Source organism: Suricata suricatta, chromosome 8, assembly GCF_006229205.1.
Source record: "Suricata suricatta isolate VVHF042 chromosome 8, meerkat_22Aug2017_6uvM2_HiC, whole genome shotgun sequence".
Taxonomy (NCBI): Eukaryota; Metazoa; Chordata; class Mammalia; order Carnivora; family Herpestidae; genus Suricata; species Suricata suricatta.
The window spans coordinates 61,650,958-61,668,663 of record NC_043707.1 but is presented as its reverse complement, the minus strand read 5'-3'; the positions used below and the strand labels follow the sequence as shown (position 1 = coordinate 61,668,663).

The following is a 17,706-nucleotide window of genomic DNA, read 5'->3' as shown; positions in this document are numbered from 1 at the left end:
CCTTGATTCTGCCCCTTCCCATTCCTCTAGGACCTCAAATATCATCTCTTACTCTCTTTAGAATACTGTATTTCTCATATTTCTCTTCTCAACTCCTATTTTGAAAAAAACTTTAGTTTTGGCATGGTTCTCTTTTCTGACTCTAACCTCTTCCTTTACTTAATTTTACGGTAATTTATACTGACTGCCTTCTTTCTTCACCACCCAATTAATTATTTCTCCCAGTCTGCCCCTCTAATGAAAACATGGTTTCCATGGTCCCCAAATTCTGTGACCTCAGTCCTCCCTTCTGCTTTCCTGTAGCATCTAATACTTGTATCACATTAATTTTGCTCTCCTTCTTTGATTTGCAGAATGCTACTGTATGCAGGCTCTCCTTAACTTTAACCTTTCCTTCTTGGGCTCTGGCTCCTCCTTGTCTCATCTTCCTCTTCCCAGCTCCAGTCATGTGCCTTTAACTTCATCTCTATAAAAAACGACTTCAAACACAACCTTGAGCTCTTTTATTCTGGCACTTTTAGTTGCCTGCTAGAGATGCCAGTGTGGATGCTGTATTGTTCCTTCTAAATCATCACATCTAAAATCCAGTTCACAAGCTTCTCCTGGGCAGTTCACCATTTCATGATTGATATTAGTAAGCTTGCTTTTTTATGTCTTTCAGTTATTGTGACCACTATTTACACCTTTTCTCTTCTCCTCAAACTTTTGATGGACCGAGTTCTTTTTTCTTGTCCCTGCTGTCAGGAGAAGACCTTGTCTCATATTTCATAAAGAACATACAGGCTACTATATGGGAACTCCCTGGTCTTCCCATTGCCTACACGATAAACTTACTGGATCTGTAGCCACTCTCTCTTTCTTCCTTCTTATTTATAACGATTAAAGAGCTCTCCTTCTTATCAAAGGCCAGTACCTCCACATGAGCCCTCCAATCCTATCCTCTCATCTTATATAATCTAGGGATTTTCTCCTAGATTGCATATTCTATTATCATTCATTCCCTCTGAATTGTTTCTCATAGCCATGTATGTACCTGTACAGTATCTCCCATTTTAAAACCAGTACAGATCTGCATTTGCCTCCCAAAACTTCACTAAAACTCTTCTCACTAATATGATTAATTACCTCTAGGCTGCCATATCATTGACTCTTCTCAGTGATTACCGTGCTTCGGGAAAGACTAGGGGTGAGGTGAGTGAGGCACCCAAAGAAAAAACCATAAGAAGATCCCTATGCTCAGGACCTTAGGCTCAAGTACAGGCAGGCACCTCACTCGCTGCACTTTAATTGTGGCACTACCTTTCTCCATTTTCCAGCAGCATGTAACAGATGACCACTTCTTCCTCATAAATGTCCCTTAGCTTGGCTTCCATGACACAACACTTTGATTTTCCACCTGCCTCCATGAGCGCTCTTTAATCTCCACTGTTGCTTTTTACTAGCCTCCTTTCTCAAAATACCTAGATATAAATCCTAAAAAATCTTAGCATAATCTTTGAATCTTCTCTCTCCAATAATCTCAACATCCAATAGGTTACCAGGTTCTGACAATTCAACCAAAGGCAACTCTCCTAGTTACTTCTTACATCTCATATTATCCTCACTTAATGAAAAACATTAAGAAAAGCAATCAGTATTTACCGACCTCTTGTATGAGGCAGGTATGATTCTGTACAATTCCACATAATAATCTCATTTAGATCACAAAACAACTCTTTAAGGTGGGTATTAGCATCTTAAATATAGCCAAGGGGTGGCAGAGCTGGTATTCAAATCTAGTTATTTCTGATTCCAAAGTGCTCCTTGCCATTGACCTTTGGTGTGGGGGCAAGAAAAAGCCAGGAAGGAGCCAACAAGAGTCTCTTAAAGCTGCACAAATGGGCACCATGGGAGGAACTAAAATGAAGCAGAAGGGACTGGAAAAACAGCGACAAATTCTAATCTAGACCAGCTTACAGATAAATAGCCTTTAGGTCAACTCTTCCAGTGGAAACTTTCATTTTCTCTTTTTGGTAAATTAACTACAACCACTTTCTGTTAACCTAGTCATTATGTGACTTCATTTTAGTTAGTTGCTTTGCCTACACCACTCCTAGCTTTTAGGGACCATACCTGAGTCAGATTCTTCCCCAGCATCTAGCACAAACTGGTACATAAGAGAAACTTGATGAATGTTTTTTAATTGAAAAAAATGTAACAGTCGTCCATTCCATTTATTTAGCACTCATATTATCCTGCCTTTTTTATTCTTCTTGTGTATCCTAGTTCCACAATTAGAGAAGTTCATTGTGGAGAGGAAATGCAAATATTTTCCTTTTAAAAAAACTCCCAAAAAAACCCCCACTTCTATAGTGACAAACACACTGACTAGGGAAGAACATGCACTTGGTTAATTTCTTCTGATTGATTTAACTATTTCCATTTTCCTACTGTTATGGTTAAATAATGTTCAGTTTATATATGCTTGTAGAATTCAGGCAGTGGGAAAATACAGATTTAATTTTCCTCCCCTCCATGCTTAGAACAAGTTTAAGCTCCCCATGTTAAATACAAAAAAAGAAAGAAAGAACGAACGAACGAACGAACGAACGAACAAAAGAGAATGGATGTCAATACTAGCCGGTAGCAAATCCTTTGGTTTTACTTGTATTCTACAGGGAGTCCCATTCTCATTTCCTAAAATGACCAACTAATCAATTAAGAATTAAAATTGTCCAAGCACTTCACCTTGATTTGCTTATTTTCTCTGCAATAATTCCATCTATTTAAAACCCTAAACTCCTTGAAGATTTGATTTCATTTTAACTGGAAAAGATCCCCTCAAGGAGGTCAGTGTCCTTGAAGGAAATATATGGGGATTGTTTTCAAATTCTCTGTTGGATTCCCAAATGCTGTACTTTGATTTGCTTATTTATATTCAATGATACCATCTACTTAAGACTACAAACTCCTGGAAGGAATAGATCATCCTTTAATCTGATTTGGACCATAATCATCATAATTCTATGCACATTTGGGTGCTTAATACTTTTTGATAATTAGGAGACAGTGAAAAAAGTAGAAAGGCTACTGAAATGTTCTATATATACTTCTCAGTGAAAGAACCTTTTAAAATGCTGAATGATACCATCAAGTGATATAAATAATTAAAGAACGGGATTAAGAAAAATCTTTAATATAAATTCCCATTTGCTACATTTAAGGCATAAATAAAAACAAATAGAAAGCCAGTAGTAAATTACACTACTGGCAAAAACAATATTATTAAAATATAAGTGAATACTGAAAAATATTTTAATTAACAAAATAAATCAAATGGAAAAGATTCCCTAAATAGAGCTTTAAAAGTAAGTCTATGTGTGTTTGACTGCCATGACTAATTATGTATCCATGTAATGTGTGTTCAATTTGGGCTTATTTAAATAGCAGAAATGCTCATTAGCTGCAGTATATCTGTGAAGCTTCAGTAAACAGTTTAATGGTTTTTATGTTTAACCAATTTCATAAGTTCTTGTAATTTTAGCTTTAGCAGCTCATTAATGTTATTTTTTGATATCCATCTTATGACTTTTTTTCCCTTGTCAATCGGCTGCAGGCATACTTCAATGCAAACTTAAAACATACAGTAGAATATATTTTAAATAATTTTCATATATAAGTAAATGCATATTTCAAAATACAGCTTCTTTATACAGAGCACAGGCTTATTACAATGCAGTCAAGAAACACTTTGGTATTGGCAAAGGTTATTGTGTTCATAAGGATAATAATGACATTTATTGAGAACACCTCCATGAACGCATGGCTGATTCTGACCTAGGCAACATACATACTGTCTCTTTGAATCCTTGTAAAATAGATGTTATTGCAATTTTACAGTTGAGGAAACTGAGAGTGAGTAAAGTTACCCAAGTCACATTCAGGATTTGAACCTAACTGTAGATCGGTTACAGATGTACCAACTGTAAAAGTCCGGAGGTCTTCATGGATATTTGGAGATATATACCCAGAACTCAGGAGAGAGAGCTCTGTACTTTGGGATAAGATATAGTTATTCAAGTTCAACAAAAACATAAATCCAGGTAAGAGTCAACCAGTTACTTTTTAAAGTGGCAGGAAGGACAACCTGAACTAAAGCCAGAGAGGGAATTATCAGCATCTCATGATATTCAAGGTATTTCTGAGCCATGCAAGCCAAGAAGAGATAATTTCAAGAAGTGTGAAATACAAGAGAAATGAAAGGTAGGTAACTATACTTGGTGATCTCAAGGTCAATGAGCAGTAAAAAGATGACATTTGCAGGTTAATGATGAGAGCGAAAGGCAGGAAAAAAGGGGTTAAGGACAGAGGGTCTGCAAAGATGGCAAGGCAGTGCATACAGGATATACTTCCCAGGAGTTTAAGAATGATTGCATGGGAAAAAATATTAAGGCACTGGCTTACATTCATTCATTCAATTAGCAAATATTTTATTGTCTACCATGTATTAAATCCTGCTGTAGGCACCAGAGTAAACTGTATGTAGAAAAGGGAACTGTCCTTGTGGGATATACATTTCACTTGGCAGAAGATAAGAAACAGAAAGTAAACAAGTAAGTGAATTTCATGATAGTGAATATGGTTATGAAGAGGATTATATGGAAGGGGGTGTTACAAGCTGAGGGAAGTGAGAAGGGGGAGAGATGCTCTAGATCTAGGAAGACAGAGGGACATAGCAGGTTCTTTGATGAGATGACATCTGAGCTAACACATGAAAGGTAAGGGTAAGAATAAGCCAGCATGTGACAACCTCAAGGCAGATCACTGCAGCCAGAGGAAAGCACTGCAGTGGCATTAGGGTGAGGTGAGGTCGATGCACTTGAAGAATAGAAGGAAGTGGCAGAAAGAAAGGAATTCAAGGTAAAGAAAGGTATGGAGAAAAAAGTAGGGACTTCATCAAGGAGAGCTTTATAAGCTATGAGAAGAATTTTATTCTAAATAGGAGGGTTTGGAATAGGGGAACAAGATGATATAATTTCTGTTTATAAGGGCTGATTCTAGTAGGGTTATATAGAAACAAGAGAAAGAGCAAGATGACCAGTAAGGAGACTATCTTCTTCATGCAAGTGAGTGTGTCCAGCATCTGACCATTCCCTCAACAGAAAGAAGACTTGTTGCCTATACATGACAGCGTACATAAATACCACATCCATATGCTTCTGCCTTTAATGTGGATTTTTTGTAGGGACATTTTGAATAAAGCAGTCATCCATTCTATCTGTTCATCCCAACATTCAATTATCTCTTCATTCATTCATACATATATTCAATCATCCCTTTATTCAATGAATACTTGGGACTATTCCAGGGGTATTTTGGATTGAAATATTAATACCCTACAGTCCTACTGTCAATATAATTTAGACCATATAAGATATACAGAGAGAAGTGGGAGAAGAGGAAGAGTCAAAATGGACCCACATATTTAAATCTTCCCTCTGTGTGTGAGAAAAATATTTTTAATCAGCATGTCCCCTTAAATTTCTAGTACCCACAATCTTTGTAATAAAATTCAGATACCTTAGCCTAACATTGAAAACATTTGTGAATTAGCAATGATATGTTTTTCCACCTTTACAGTTTCTCACTGTGTACCTTATGATCTAGCCAAAGCGGCTACTCCAACTATACATCTTCCTGTTCACTGTGATGAAATTGTGCTTTCCTGGTCTCTCAAAAGTCCTACCTCATCTTCATCTCTACTACAAATGCTACCACTTCCATCAAACCTTTGATTTTTACAGCTGGAAGTCATCTCTCCACACTAAGAGCTTATCTGATTCTCCTTGTGTCAATTTTGACCTAATGGCATTTTTATTTAGGTGCATTTTTCTCTGTCTATTAGACTGCAAGCTCCTGTAGAAAGGAACAATGTGTTAATTTCTGTGTACCCAGGAGAACCTATACTTAGCAAATACAGAAAGAAAAGAATGGGAAATAAGATCCCACAGGTATGTAGGGAAGGCAGAATAAAAGGGTATCAAAATTATTGGGGTGCCTGAATGGCTCAGTTGGGTAAGTATCTGACTCTTGATTTCAACTCAGGTCATGATCTCACAGTTCGTGAGTTCGAACCCCATTTACTGTACTGGCAGTGCAGAGCCTGTTGATGTGCTCTCTCAAAATAAATAAAAATTTTAAAATAAAAACAGGGTATCAAAATTAAATTGAGGTATTTTTTTCAATTCCACAATCAGTCAGGGGTGGGATAATTTTAGATTCTAACATATGAAAATAATGCCATAATACTGATGATGTAGAAGTTCATTTGGCAGCAGTGTGCAAATATAGGGGAAAATATTGGGCTATATTAAACCATGTGAATTGCCAATATGCTTTTCAAAGGACCTGGAAAATCACTGGATATTTGTCAAGCATGCAGTGCATAATATGTTTGACACTGTTTCATGTACTCGCATATAAAAATAAATGGCTAGTAAGTAAAGGTCTTTGAAAATGCTTAAAAGAGATTTATAATTACAAAATATAAGTATGGCTAGCATGAAAATAAGGTTGGCACTGGATAGCATTGGACATATAATGGCTAAGTGGGACCTCTGAACAGATGTTAAAATTAATGCTCGCTTTCTCCTACAATGTCAGCACATTTGGGACACCTAATAAATTACGTGTACATATTCCATTTGAATTAAGTAGTTTCCACATTTGGAAGATAGATTTTAGATATGATTCAATGTAATTTTCCAATTTATACAATTAAAACTTAATTTTTGGAAGTCAATGTCTTACTTAACAAAAGACTATCTTAAATAGGTATATTGTTATTTTTATATTGGGTTTTGAGCCAGAAACACAAATGCAAAGTAATTAACAACAAAATAATCTCCAATACATAATACATATTATTTAGAACATTAATATAAAATATGCAGAATTACTTTATAAGTTAACTAAATTTTACATCTTGGTTTTACATTGGATAGGAGCCTAGTGTAGTTTAATATTTCACAAGAGTATTAGGTTTCAGAATAAACTTTTAGTATACCACAGCTAACTAGTATTTAAGAGACAAATATAATACACTATGATCAGTAAAGCTCAGACATCGATTATATTCACTATATATTAAATAACACTGGCTATGTTTTATGATTTCTGTTCTCCGGAACAATTATGTTATTTTTCCATTTTCTACCTTCTTTCTCCAGCAAATGTTGTTTAATGCCACTGCTCTACCTCTTGAATGTAATCTTTGATTTGATGGAAAACTACTGATTTCTCCACTGTCTCCTTGTAAGAATGCATATGATAGTAACCACTAGTGAAACCTGGAAAATAAAGATAAGGGAAGGCTCTGAACAGAGCTATTCACTGGGGAAACAAACCTATTCCTATGCAGTTATTAGGGGTAAGTAAAATAATTATAGAACTATCATGGTGTACTTCAAATGGATGTAAGTGATATGATGTTGATTCCAAATCACTTCTAACACTGTTATCAGTCTGACCTCCTTCCTCATCACCTCCACTCTTTTAAAATAATTCCAAAGAAAAATTGTGCAAAGATTTTATTATTTTCATTGGTTATTCTGCAGAAATGTCAGTATTTTCATTAGATTCTACCACTTCATCCTCACTTTCAGCCAAAACCAAATAATTAGGGCAATTTTTAAGTAAACACATACAGTTTTACCATTGGGTTCCTAAGAAACCTTCTTGCCCAAAATATAACTGAAAGCAAGACAGTGTATAGGGAAAGCTAAAAAGAATTCATTCTCATCATGGGACCAACCATTACAAAGGACATATTAATGTTTTATTACCCAGGCATTATAAAATGAATGGTAGCATAAGGAACCAAACACATTAGTAAAAGACCAAAGGCATGGAATCATGAAATAAAACTGTCTTGACAGCATTTCTTCCTTAAGATATTTACCATCTGAAAAGCAGCAGAAACTTAAGTTGACTTTCCTCTTCATAATGTGATAAGTGAGATGTTTCTGGAATTTCAGAAGAAATGCCACATATCCTCTTCAATCATACTTTTAAGGTGTTATCTAAACTACAGGCTATGACTACTTTTATTCTTTAATTCAATCAAAAAACAGCACTGTTGTAGACACTGAGTTATGACAATGAAAAGGCAAGACAAATGATATATAATGTTTCCCAAATTCTGTTTCAACCACTCTCTATTTTCTGAGTTTGAATCCCATTTCCAGTTGAGTGAATGAGCAAATCCAAATACCACAAACCACAATTTCCCTCAGATCCATTGTATCTGCTGCATTCCAAAATGCTATCAGCATTATGAACATCTGATCAAACTACCATACTAGATACTCCACATTCAACCTTTTCATCAAACAGATGGGCAAATCCTGACAGTTCTATTTAAGAAATAGTCATGATTCTGAATGCTTTTCTATAGTTCTACCTCCTTTACCTTAATCTGGGCCGTAATCAGTAGTCACTTACATGAACAAAAACAGTCTTTTAATTGGTTTCATTAATGCTATTCTGTCTTGATTCTAGGCCATCTTTTTTTTTTTTTAATATTACTGCCCCTGTGAGGCAACATGCTTATTTCATGCCTCTTATGCCTCCTTCCATGTGGGGAAATATTCATCATTATAACACTCATGGTGTCTCTCCAAATCTTACCAGTATTCAAAAAGCTGAAATTATTAATTATAATTCATGAATCTGAAGGAAGAAATTAGGCATGCATAACTCCCTTCTGTCATGCCTATAGCTTGAGAACTGCCCATTTGGGCAAAGGTTCTCTCCCTTCTTTAATGTTAACAATCCTACTGGGACGGCTTCCCATTAGGGGACTTGCATTACTGGATCATTCCCATGGTTGGGTTATAATTTGCCTAATTCAGCTTTTCAATGCTAGAAAACATGCTTGTCTTCTTATATGAACCACCTCAAAGGTGATTTCATGGTTTCTAATTCCCAACCATTTGAAGAATATATAAATGGTACAAAATCCAAGCACTTAGCAGAATTACATCATTAACAGTAAAGGCCTGTCCCATATTTAATCCTTCCATTTGTCACCTGGATGGATATAGGATAAAATCCAGAATCCCTAGGTTGGCATATAAGTCTCTTGATTCCAAATAAGTTTGTAGCCAAACTTCCTGCTCTCTTATCCCTATGCATGTCCCACATTCATGTCTCCAGCTAAACAGAATTTCTCACTATTGTCTGATCAAAGGAAACCATTTGTCAGCTCATATTTTTGTATATGATATTCCCTCTAACAGAGAAACTCCTACTGAAGCTCTAAAACCCAGTCCAAATGTGATCTAAAACTTAGCACATCATTTGCAGTATATGTATTTACATGCCCATTTCTCCCATTAGCCTATGAATCCCTGAAGGGCAAAGACTTATACTCTTATTTGTATTCCTAGCCCCTTGATAGTATATACAACATAGTTGGACATTAAGAAACATTTGCTGCATGATGAATAATGAGAGAATGGATGGTAAAAATCACCAAATAGAAAGTTCAATTTTAGAAAGAAAAATGGAAAATTCAGAAAGGAGAACATGCATGAAATAAGTAGGCTGATGACAACTTTCTAAAGACGTGGGTTTTTTTATGTATAGCTTTTTAAGATGACAGTAAAGTGACTGCTTAATCTAATAGTGTGGTGTTGAGTAAATTGCATAATCTTGCTGTGGCCCTCTCCTTTCTACCCCATCCCACCTGGAAATTCCCACATACCCCTCAAAGCTCAATCTACAACCCACTTCCTCTAGGAAGCTTCCCTGAACCCTTAGATGGTGTCTTGTACCTCTCTGCAGTGCAATTTATCTTAATTGTGAGTCTTCCTGTTAAACTGCATTCTTGGAGACAAGGTTTGGCATTTGCCTTTTTTACCACTTCATCCTTTAAGTTTTTTGTTTTTATGTTTTTTATTTATTTTTGAGAGACAGAGAGAGACAGTGGGGGAGGGACAGAGAGAGAGGGAGACACAGAATCTGAAGCAGGCTCCAGGCTCTGAGCGAGCTGTCAGCACAGAGCCTGATGCAGGGCTAGAACCCACGAACTGTGAGATCATGACGTGAGCCAAAGCTGGATGCTTAACCAGCTGAGCCACCTAGGTGCCCCATCCACTTTACCCTTAGAACCTAAACTCAGTGCCTGGAAGAGCAGGCAGTCAGAGGTTATCAGTTAAACAAGCCTGTGAAATGAGAGGACTGCAATACGTGATTTAAGTCCTGTCCAACACATTTGGAAATAAAAACAAAAGCCCCATACAAGTTATTATACTATGACATACCTGGTAAGTTACACTGGATGACAACATTAGTTTTCAATTCTATCTCATCCACTATCTCATCCAGTTTCAGTTAAATTAATCAGTAGTAGACCCCTTCCTCTAACATTTGTGGCCATCAGCCAAAAAGTTCTCATCTCCCATAAAGTTCACTATTTCTTAATCTGTTCCCTTGAACTTCGTTGCAAGTATTTATGTTTATTTAAAAAAATGTGAAAATTAAATGCTGAAAATTTGACCAATGAAGGCATAGTTTGGACTCAGTACCCATTCCATTCCCCTCTTCTTCATTTTTGGTAAGGGAGATAAGGAAATATGCAAGTTGAAGACCACAAAGAGTAGACAATTTTTGAATTTTGCTGAATCTGTAAGTGCAACCAGTAGCTTCTGGAAATGCTTTATTGTTTGAAAAGTAAAATACGCTGGTTTAAAATGGGGTGAGGGGCATTTTAAAATGCTATAGTGTTTCCAACTCCCTTAGTAAATTATCGTAATAAGGAATAAAACAAAACATACTGATGCTATATCTTTAAAGTACAGATAACTATTATTACCAGGCTCACATAGTGCTCACTTAAAAGCCTTTTTCGGGGCGCCTGGGTGGCTCAGTCGGTTAAGCCTCCGGCTTCGGCTCAGGTCAGATCTCACGTTCGTGGGTTCGAGCCCCACATCAGGCTCTGTGCTAACAGCTAGCTCAGAGCCTGGAGACTGCTTCAGATTCTGTGTCTCCTTCTCTCTCTGCCCCTCCCCCTCTCATGCTCTGTCTCTCTCTGTATTAAAAATAAATAAAATATTAAAAAATATATTAAAAAAAAACCTTTTTCTTAAGTGTTTTCTTAACACCTAAATAATTGAGGAAAAAACAACACGTTTGAAAAATTCTTAAATGCCTGCATTGCCAAGGTCTCATGCATGTAATTCCTTAACTAACTGGCAATTTCTAGGTCTGACCTAGGCTGGAATCAGGCATATTAACCCATGGCCTGCACTTTTTCCTCAGTATGGGAGCAGGTAAATCAAAGCTATACTTGAAGCTGGTATTGGCAGAATCTTTGATTTACCCCATGAGGTTAAAAAACTTTTCTGATGGCTTTCCAATAAAAGTAACTAGTAAGAGATTTTTAAATCTTTTCCCCTAAGAATACGTCCTTTATGAAACTAATTGCAATTAATACTATCAAGGGAATTGATTCAGAAAGAACTGGGCTTTGTGTTTTCCTTGTTATTTTTAGTGAGATGAACAGAATGAAAATGTAGCCACTGGGTGACGTATAGAAACTCCTTTCCTGGAAGAAGGGCCACGCATACCTTACTATACTCAGAGTTCAGACACCCTACTGAGTCGGGTTTATTGCCATCATTCATCCTATCTCTTTCTTCCAAAAACATATGTTTTAAGCTTATTTATTTATTGTGAGAGTCAGTGAGAAAGCATGCACACACATGAGCAAGGGAGGGCAGAGAGCGAGGAAGAGAAATAATCCCAAGCAGGCTCCTTGAAGTTAGCTCAGCACAGAGCCCTATGCAGGCTTGATCTAAAGAACTGTGAGATTATGACCTGAGCTGAAATGAGTTGGATGCTTAATCAACTGAGCCATCCAGGCACCCTGACGTGTTTATTCTTAACTGTATCATCCCATAATTTTCAAACACTTACAAACTCAAGCAGTATCCTCAAAAATACTTATCTCTTTCTTTCTTAAAAGTAACAATGATTGGGGCACCTGGGTGGCTCAGTCAGGTAAGTGTTCAACTCTTGATTTTAGCTCAGCTCATGGTCTCAACCATGGACCATGGTTTATTTGGAAAAATAAAGCAGTGAGGTTGGTGGAAATGGTAACAATTCTCATCAATTCCTAACTAACAGAAAAGATATGCTCGACTCATGGTCTCATGGTTGTGAGTTGGCGTCTGGGCATCAGGCTCTGTGCTGACAGTGCAGAGCCTGGGATTCTCTCCTTCCTCTTTCTCTGTGCTCTTCCCACTTGTGTATATGCACACACTCACTCGCTCTTTCTCTCTCTCTCAAAACAAATAAATGTTTTATAAAAAGTAACAATGATCAAAAACTGGCCCAGTTTCACCATTTTTAAGAGGAAAAAGTTATTTAAAATCTTTTGCTTTTTAAATACTTGATTTGCAGAAACTCATAATGGAGATTTCTAACTACTAAAAATTCACTGAAAAAAATTTCATACATTTAATGGTATGAAAAACACCAGAATTGATAATAAAACATTTTCAAAATGCACAATACAGTTATGAACTATATAATCTTTTTTTCTCCAAAAAAAACCTAACCAAATATAGGAAAGATTTTTCACATTAAAAAAAATTATAACTGTAATAGCATGTGCTTTACTTATTTACAAAGACATATTCACAGAACCTGCAAAGTTCTAGATGAAGTCCTGATTTTCAAATGCTGTTATTCCTAGACAATATTCATATTATCACATAATATAATTCAATTTAATTATTAAACTATGTTTTGTTTCATAAGAATAGTTAACATCTAAAACTTAATCAGGCTCTGTGCTGACAGCTTAGAGCCTTGAGTCTGCCTCAGATTCTGTGTCTCCCTCTCTCTCTGCCCCTCCCCTGCTCATGTTCTGTGTTTCTCAAAGATAAATAAACATTAAAAAAATTTTTTTTAAATTGGGGCACTACATATTTAAGATACTAATATATTTAACTTACATAAAGTTAACTGTATGGCAAGCACTGTTTTAAGTGAATTATATGTATATATGAACTGATTTAACCCCACAATAACTATGCAATGCAGGTGTACTATTAGTATACTCATTCTGCAGAAGAGAAGAGAAACTGGAGTCCAAAGAGATTAAGTAACTTATCCAAGGGGGCTCAGTTGGTTAAGCGTCCGACTTCGGCTAAGGTCCTGATCTCACATTTTATGAGTCCTGGCCCCGAGTCAGGCTCTGTGCTGACAGCTCAGAGCCTTGAGCCTGCCTCAGACTCTGTGTCTCCTTTTTCTCTGCCCCTTCTCTGCTCATGTTCTGTGTTTCTCAAAAATAAATAAACATTAAAAAAATTTTTAAGCTTAAGAGATGCTTACTAGGGGCCAGATATATATTTAAATACCTTACATATTTTATTATTTATTTATTAAAATAACTTAAGAAGGTAGATACTATAATCACTCCCCTTAAAAGATCAGGACCATGAAGTACAAAGAGACTAAGGGAGCCAGGTTTCCAATTGGGCAGCAGAACCCCTGCTCTAAGCTGCTACCCTAGGCAGACTCTAATTAGTGTACTATTTATTGAATTATAAAAAATGAAATAATTTATGCAAAAATAGGTGAAAGAAATCAATAGCCATAGAAAAACAGAACAGTGATTTTTAAAAACATTTTCTAAAAAAATTAAAATAAAATAAACTGGCTCCATAACAGGAAAAAAATAACAAATAGGTATAATTAAATCTATACCCTAACATGAATCAAGTCAAATCAAATATACAATGATATATTATCCATCTAGTGTAGGCACATTAATGCTTAGGCTGTTATTGGAACTACATATAAAGGTACAATCTTTGTGCTTTTGGGATTTACAATCTAATTGGAAGACAAATTACAATAAGTCCTGGAAGATCAAAGCACATGGCTCTTTACAAAGTCAACGTTTCTCAAAAGAATGGGTGGATGGCTGTGCCACAGCGTGTGGAAGAGGCAGAGAGGTCATGGCATGGCCTAGAGTGCCTTCCGTCAGTCGTCCGGAACCATATTCAAAGACACATAAAATTATGTCAACTGTCTGCTGGGAATGTGAGGACAAGGTCAACTGTTACTACCTCCATTGGAAAAATAAAGCAGTGAGGTTGGTGGAAATGGTAACAATTCTCATCTATTCCAAACTAACAGAAACGATATGCACACTTTTCACAACTGGCAATTTGGTTCTAAACAGAAAGGGAAGGGAGGATAAACTAAAAACAAGTAAGGACTCTCTTAAACCTGATATTGGCCGAATAAACAAAAAATGAGAACATTCAATTCAATAAACATTGACTTTGGTGCTTAGCATAAGAGGAGACTCATTGTTAAAATAAATAAATGTTTTAACATTTCCCGTGAAGGGTGATGTTTGTGGACTAGAAATGCCAGTAGAGGCAGCTTGTACTTAATTTACTGACTGCCTTTAAAATCACTCTTGAACAATAAAATCCCAATTTAAAGTGATTTGTACTCTTACACATTTTAGAGGGAATGGATGAGAATTATCTTAAAGATGGAAGCCCTTGGGGCGCCTGGTGGCTCAGTCAGTTAAGCAAAGGACTTCATGTCAGGTCATGCTCTCACAGTTCATGAGTGAGTTTGAGCCCTGCGTCTGGCCCTGTGCTGACAGCCCAGAGCTGGGAGCCTGCTTCAGAGTCTGTGTCTCCTTCTCTCTCTGTCCCTCCCCTGCCCACTCTCTTTCTGTCTCTCAAAAATAAACAAACATCAAAAAAAAAAAAAAAAACTAAAAAAAATCTTATAAAAAAAAAAGGGGGGTGGGGAGGCACCTGGGTGGCTCCATCAGTTAAGCGTCCAAGTTTGGTTCAGGTCATGTTCTCACAGTCCTTCGGGCTCTGTGCTGACAGCTCAGAGCTTGGCGCCTGCTTCAGATTCTGTGCCTCCCTCTCTCTCTGCCCCTCCCCCACTCACTCTCTGTCTCTCTCAAAATAAAATGACATAAAAATTTTTAAAAATAAAAGTGGAAGCACTCATAGTTTTTCACAAAAAGATATCAAATAGGCTAAGCCTTTACTATTTTAATCAAATTAGAAATCAAACACCACACTGCCTTTAGAATTTGGGACAGTACTGAATGGAGGTATTCAATTTAATTTTGCTCTTAATAAGCACACATATATTCCATGCACACAGATGTGGAATAGTCTTTGTTCCTATTTTGCACTCACCGCTACAATTCATAAAATGAAATAGAATAAAATAGAATTAGAGAAAATAATGATTAACACACATAAATGTTATTAGTCTTGGCAGCAATTAAGTAATTAGCAACTATAATCCTAGGATATTATCCAAATTTGTTTTATAAATTTGATAGTCTTATCTTTCCATAAGCTGTTGAGGCACTGATGATTTTTACAACAAGAAATATTTATCACAGATATAGTAAAAGCTTAATATTAAATAAAGTTATTTTATATTCTTTGTGAAACCTATAAATTAAAGAACCTGTAGAAGTGATACAGTACATGAGAGGATAAAAATGAAGATTAAAAACTTAATTTCTCAGTTTAGGTTACCTTTATAAATACATGCTATTGATATAACTAAGACGCTACAGGTGTTTTCATTTAAACTATTGTAATCAGAGAATGCTCAAAATACGTTATCACCATCCTTTATATGTACTCTGTCAAGTTTATTTCATTCCTTGAAGTCTTAAACATATATTTATATACTGCAGTCACCAAGGACTTTCTAAATTACCACTGTGGAATCCAACCGTGCTAAGATACTGGGAGGAATAATCCTACAGGGAAGAGTGGGAAATAAAGCTGTATCCATAGTATATATAAAGCCTTTTGCTGAAGTTCTCATGTGCTAAGGAATAGGACCTTCGTCCTATAGTATAGAGTAATACTGGTGAATTTCATGAAAAGAAAAATTGGAACTAGATATCTGAATCTGAGATAACATTTTGAACTTTAGTGATCAGTGAACTACAGTACCATTTACACAATAACAAAGTTGAGAAACGACACGCTTTAGGGAAACCTCATGAGATGATCCTTCCTTTGCACATGTCTCCAAATGTATTCTTTACTTGGTAAAACAATTATTTGTTTAAAGGTCTCCCTCCAGCTGCACTCTGTGAGGTTTTAAACTACAAGGAATGCTTCATTCATCTTTGCACTATACAGAACACATCTTAGTACTTGGCATTCGTTAGATACTAAATGTTTGTTACATGTGTGTTACTTGCGTGTCTTCTATGGCATGGAATGGAGAAAGAGATTTGGGAGTCAGTCACACAGAAGGGAAATAGTGTCTACTGTAACTCTAGCCTCAGCCTGGCACATAGAAGTTGTTTATTAAGTACTTCTTACAGGAAGGAATGCACGTATGAATAAATAAATGAATTAATGAGACAATCAGTTCAATGAAGAAATAAATAGATTAGGAGAAAATGGACAAAGTCTAAACTTTGGAAAAGCACTATAAAGTAATAAGCCAGAGAAAGAAAAGCACTCAATAATAGGCTCAGAAGAGGAATAGTTAAAAGGAAGAAAAACACCAAGAAAATGGAATGTCCATAAACAATAATAATGTGCTACATTTCCACAGCATTTTCACATTGTTTCATTTTAATTCTGATAACAGTCCTGAAAGGTAAGGGAAAAAGCTTTTATTATGCTTATTTTTTTAATAGAGGAAGAAGCTGAAGCCCAGAAAGGTTAGGTGATGTAGAGGATTTCAAATTGAGAGAAATATTTAACATTGTCAAATGCAGAAAACAGAATAATGCTGAAAAAATGTCACAGAGTTTGGCATGTGGTCCACTGACACCTGTGTAAAGTGAGGTGGGCAGGAGGGAAGAAGAGGGATGGAAAGGCAGGTTGACATTTTAAGTGTTATAGATAAGTATATTAAATCATATAGTATCACGTATGTGATAATCACAAAAATGCCACACATAAATCACATCACATAGGTATCAGGATGGAACACGATTTAAAGGAGAGGAGGGAGGCATGAATAGCTTCTCTTTTTAGCCAAGATTTCTTAAATAATGAAAGTAAATTCCTCTATTGTCCACAAATAACTCAAAGGATATTTCATGTGACACATGACTTTATTTACCTTGAATTCTCATTTTCCTAATATGAGATTTCAAAAAAATCTTATCATCTTAGGTAAGGTCTTGTTAAAATTTTTTTATATTGTTCTTGGTAAAATTCTCACAATTACTGATCCCCATTCCCCTTTCTTCAATGTTTTCCATTCAAAAGCATAGTTCTGAAAACCTTTGGGTGGCAGGAGAGGCATGAATGATATCTGACCTGCTAGCTCTTCCATTTCCCCTCTCACTTGGAAAGTAGCTTCTTATTAATGTAAACATTGAAAGTCCCTGAAAGTACAAGTAATTCTACTTAAGAATTAATTTAATTCTATTTGTTTTATGTCAGGAGGAAGGAGGCCAGAAAGGAATGTGAAGGACCATTTTTTCCTTGATTTCCCTAATGTACATGGGTAGTGTATGTGAAATACAGGAAGAAATATACACAAGTAAATTCTGGAATAAAATACATAAATAAATTCTGAAATGGTTGTGCAAATAAACATGACTAGACTTGATCTTTCTTATATACTTCATATTTTAAATACTAAATTAAGGGACGCTTGGGTGGTTCAGTCGGTTAAGTG

At 36.0% G+C, this 17,706-nt stretch overlaps 1 protein-coding gene and 1 long non-coding RNA gene across 2 annotated transcripts in view; one reads left to right on the top strand and one right to left on the bottom strand.

The window, feature by feature from the left end:
• The window catches only part of LOC115299286, a 32,463-nt gene extending 14,857 nt beyond the window's left edge, over positions 1-17,606 (top strand). Inside the window, exons 4-6 of the long non-coding RNA XR_003912090.1 lie at positions 3,954-4,082; positions 7,209-7,408; positions 17,469-17,606. This is a non-coding gene — a long non-coding RNA (uncharacterized LOC115299286). The remainder of the gene's footprint in view (positions 1-3,953; positions 4,083-7,208; positions 7,409-17,468) is intronic.
• DPYD (dihydropyrimidine dehydrogenase) overlaps positions 1-17,706 on the bottom strand; it is an 806,753-nt gene that overhangs the window by 416,173 nt on the left and 372,874 nt on the right. The window lies entirely within an intron of this gene.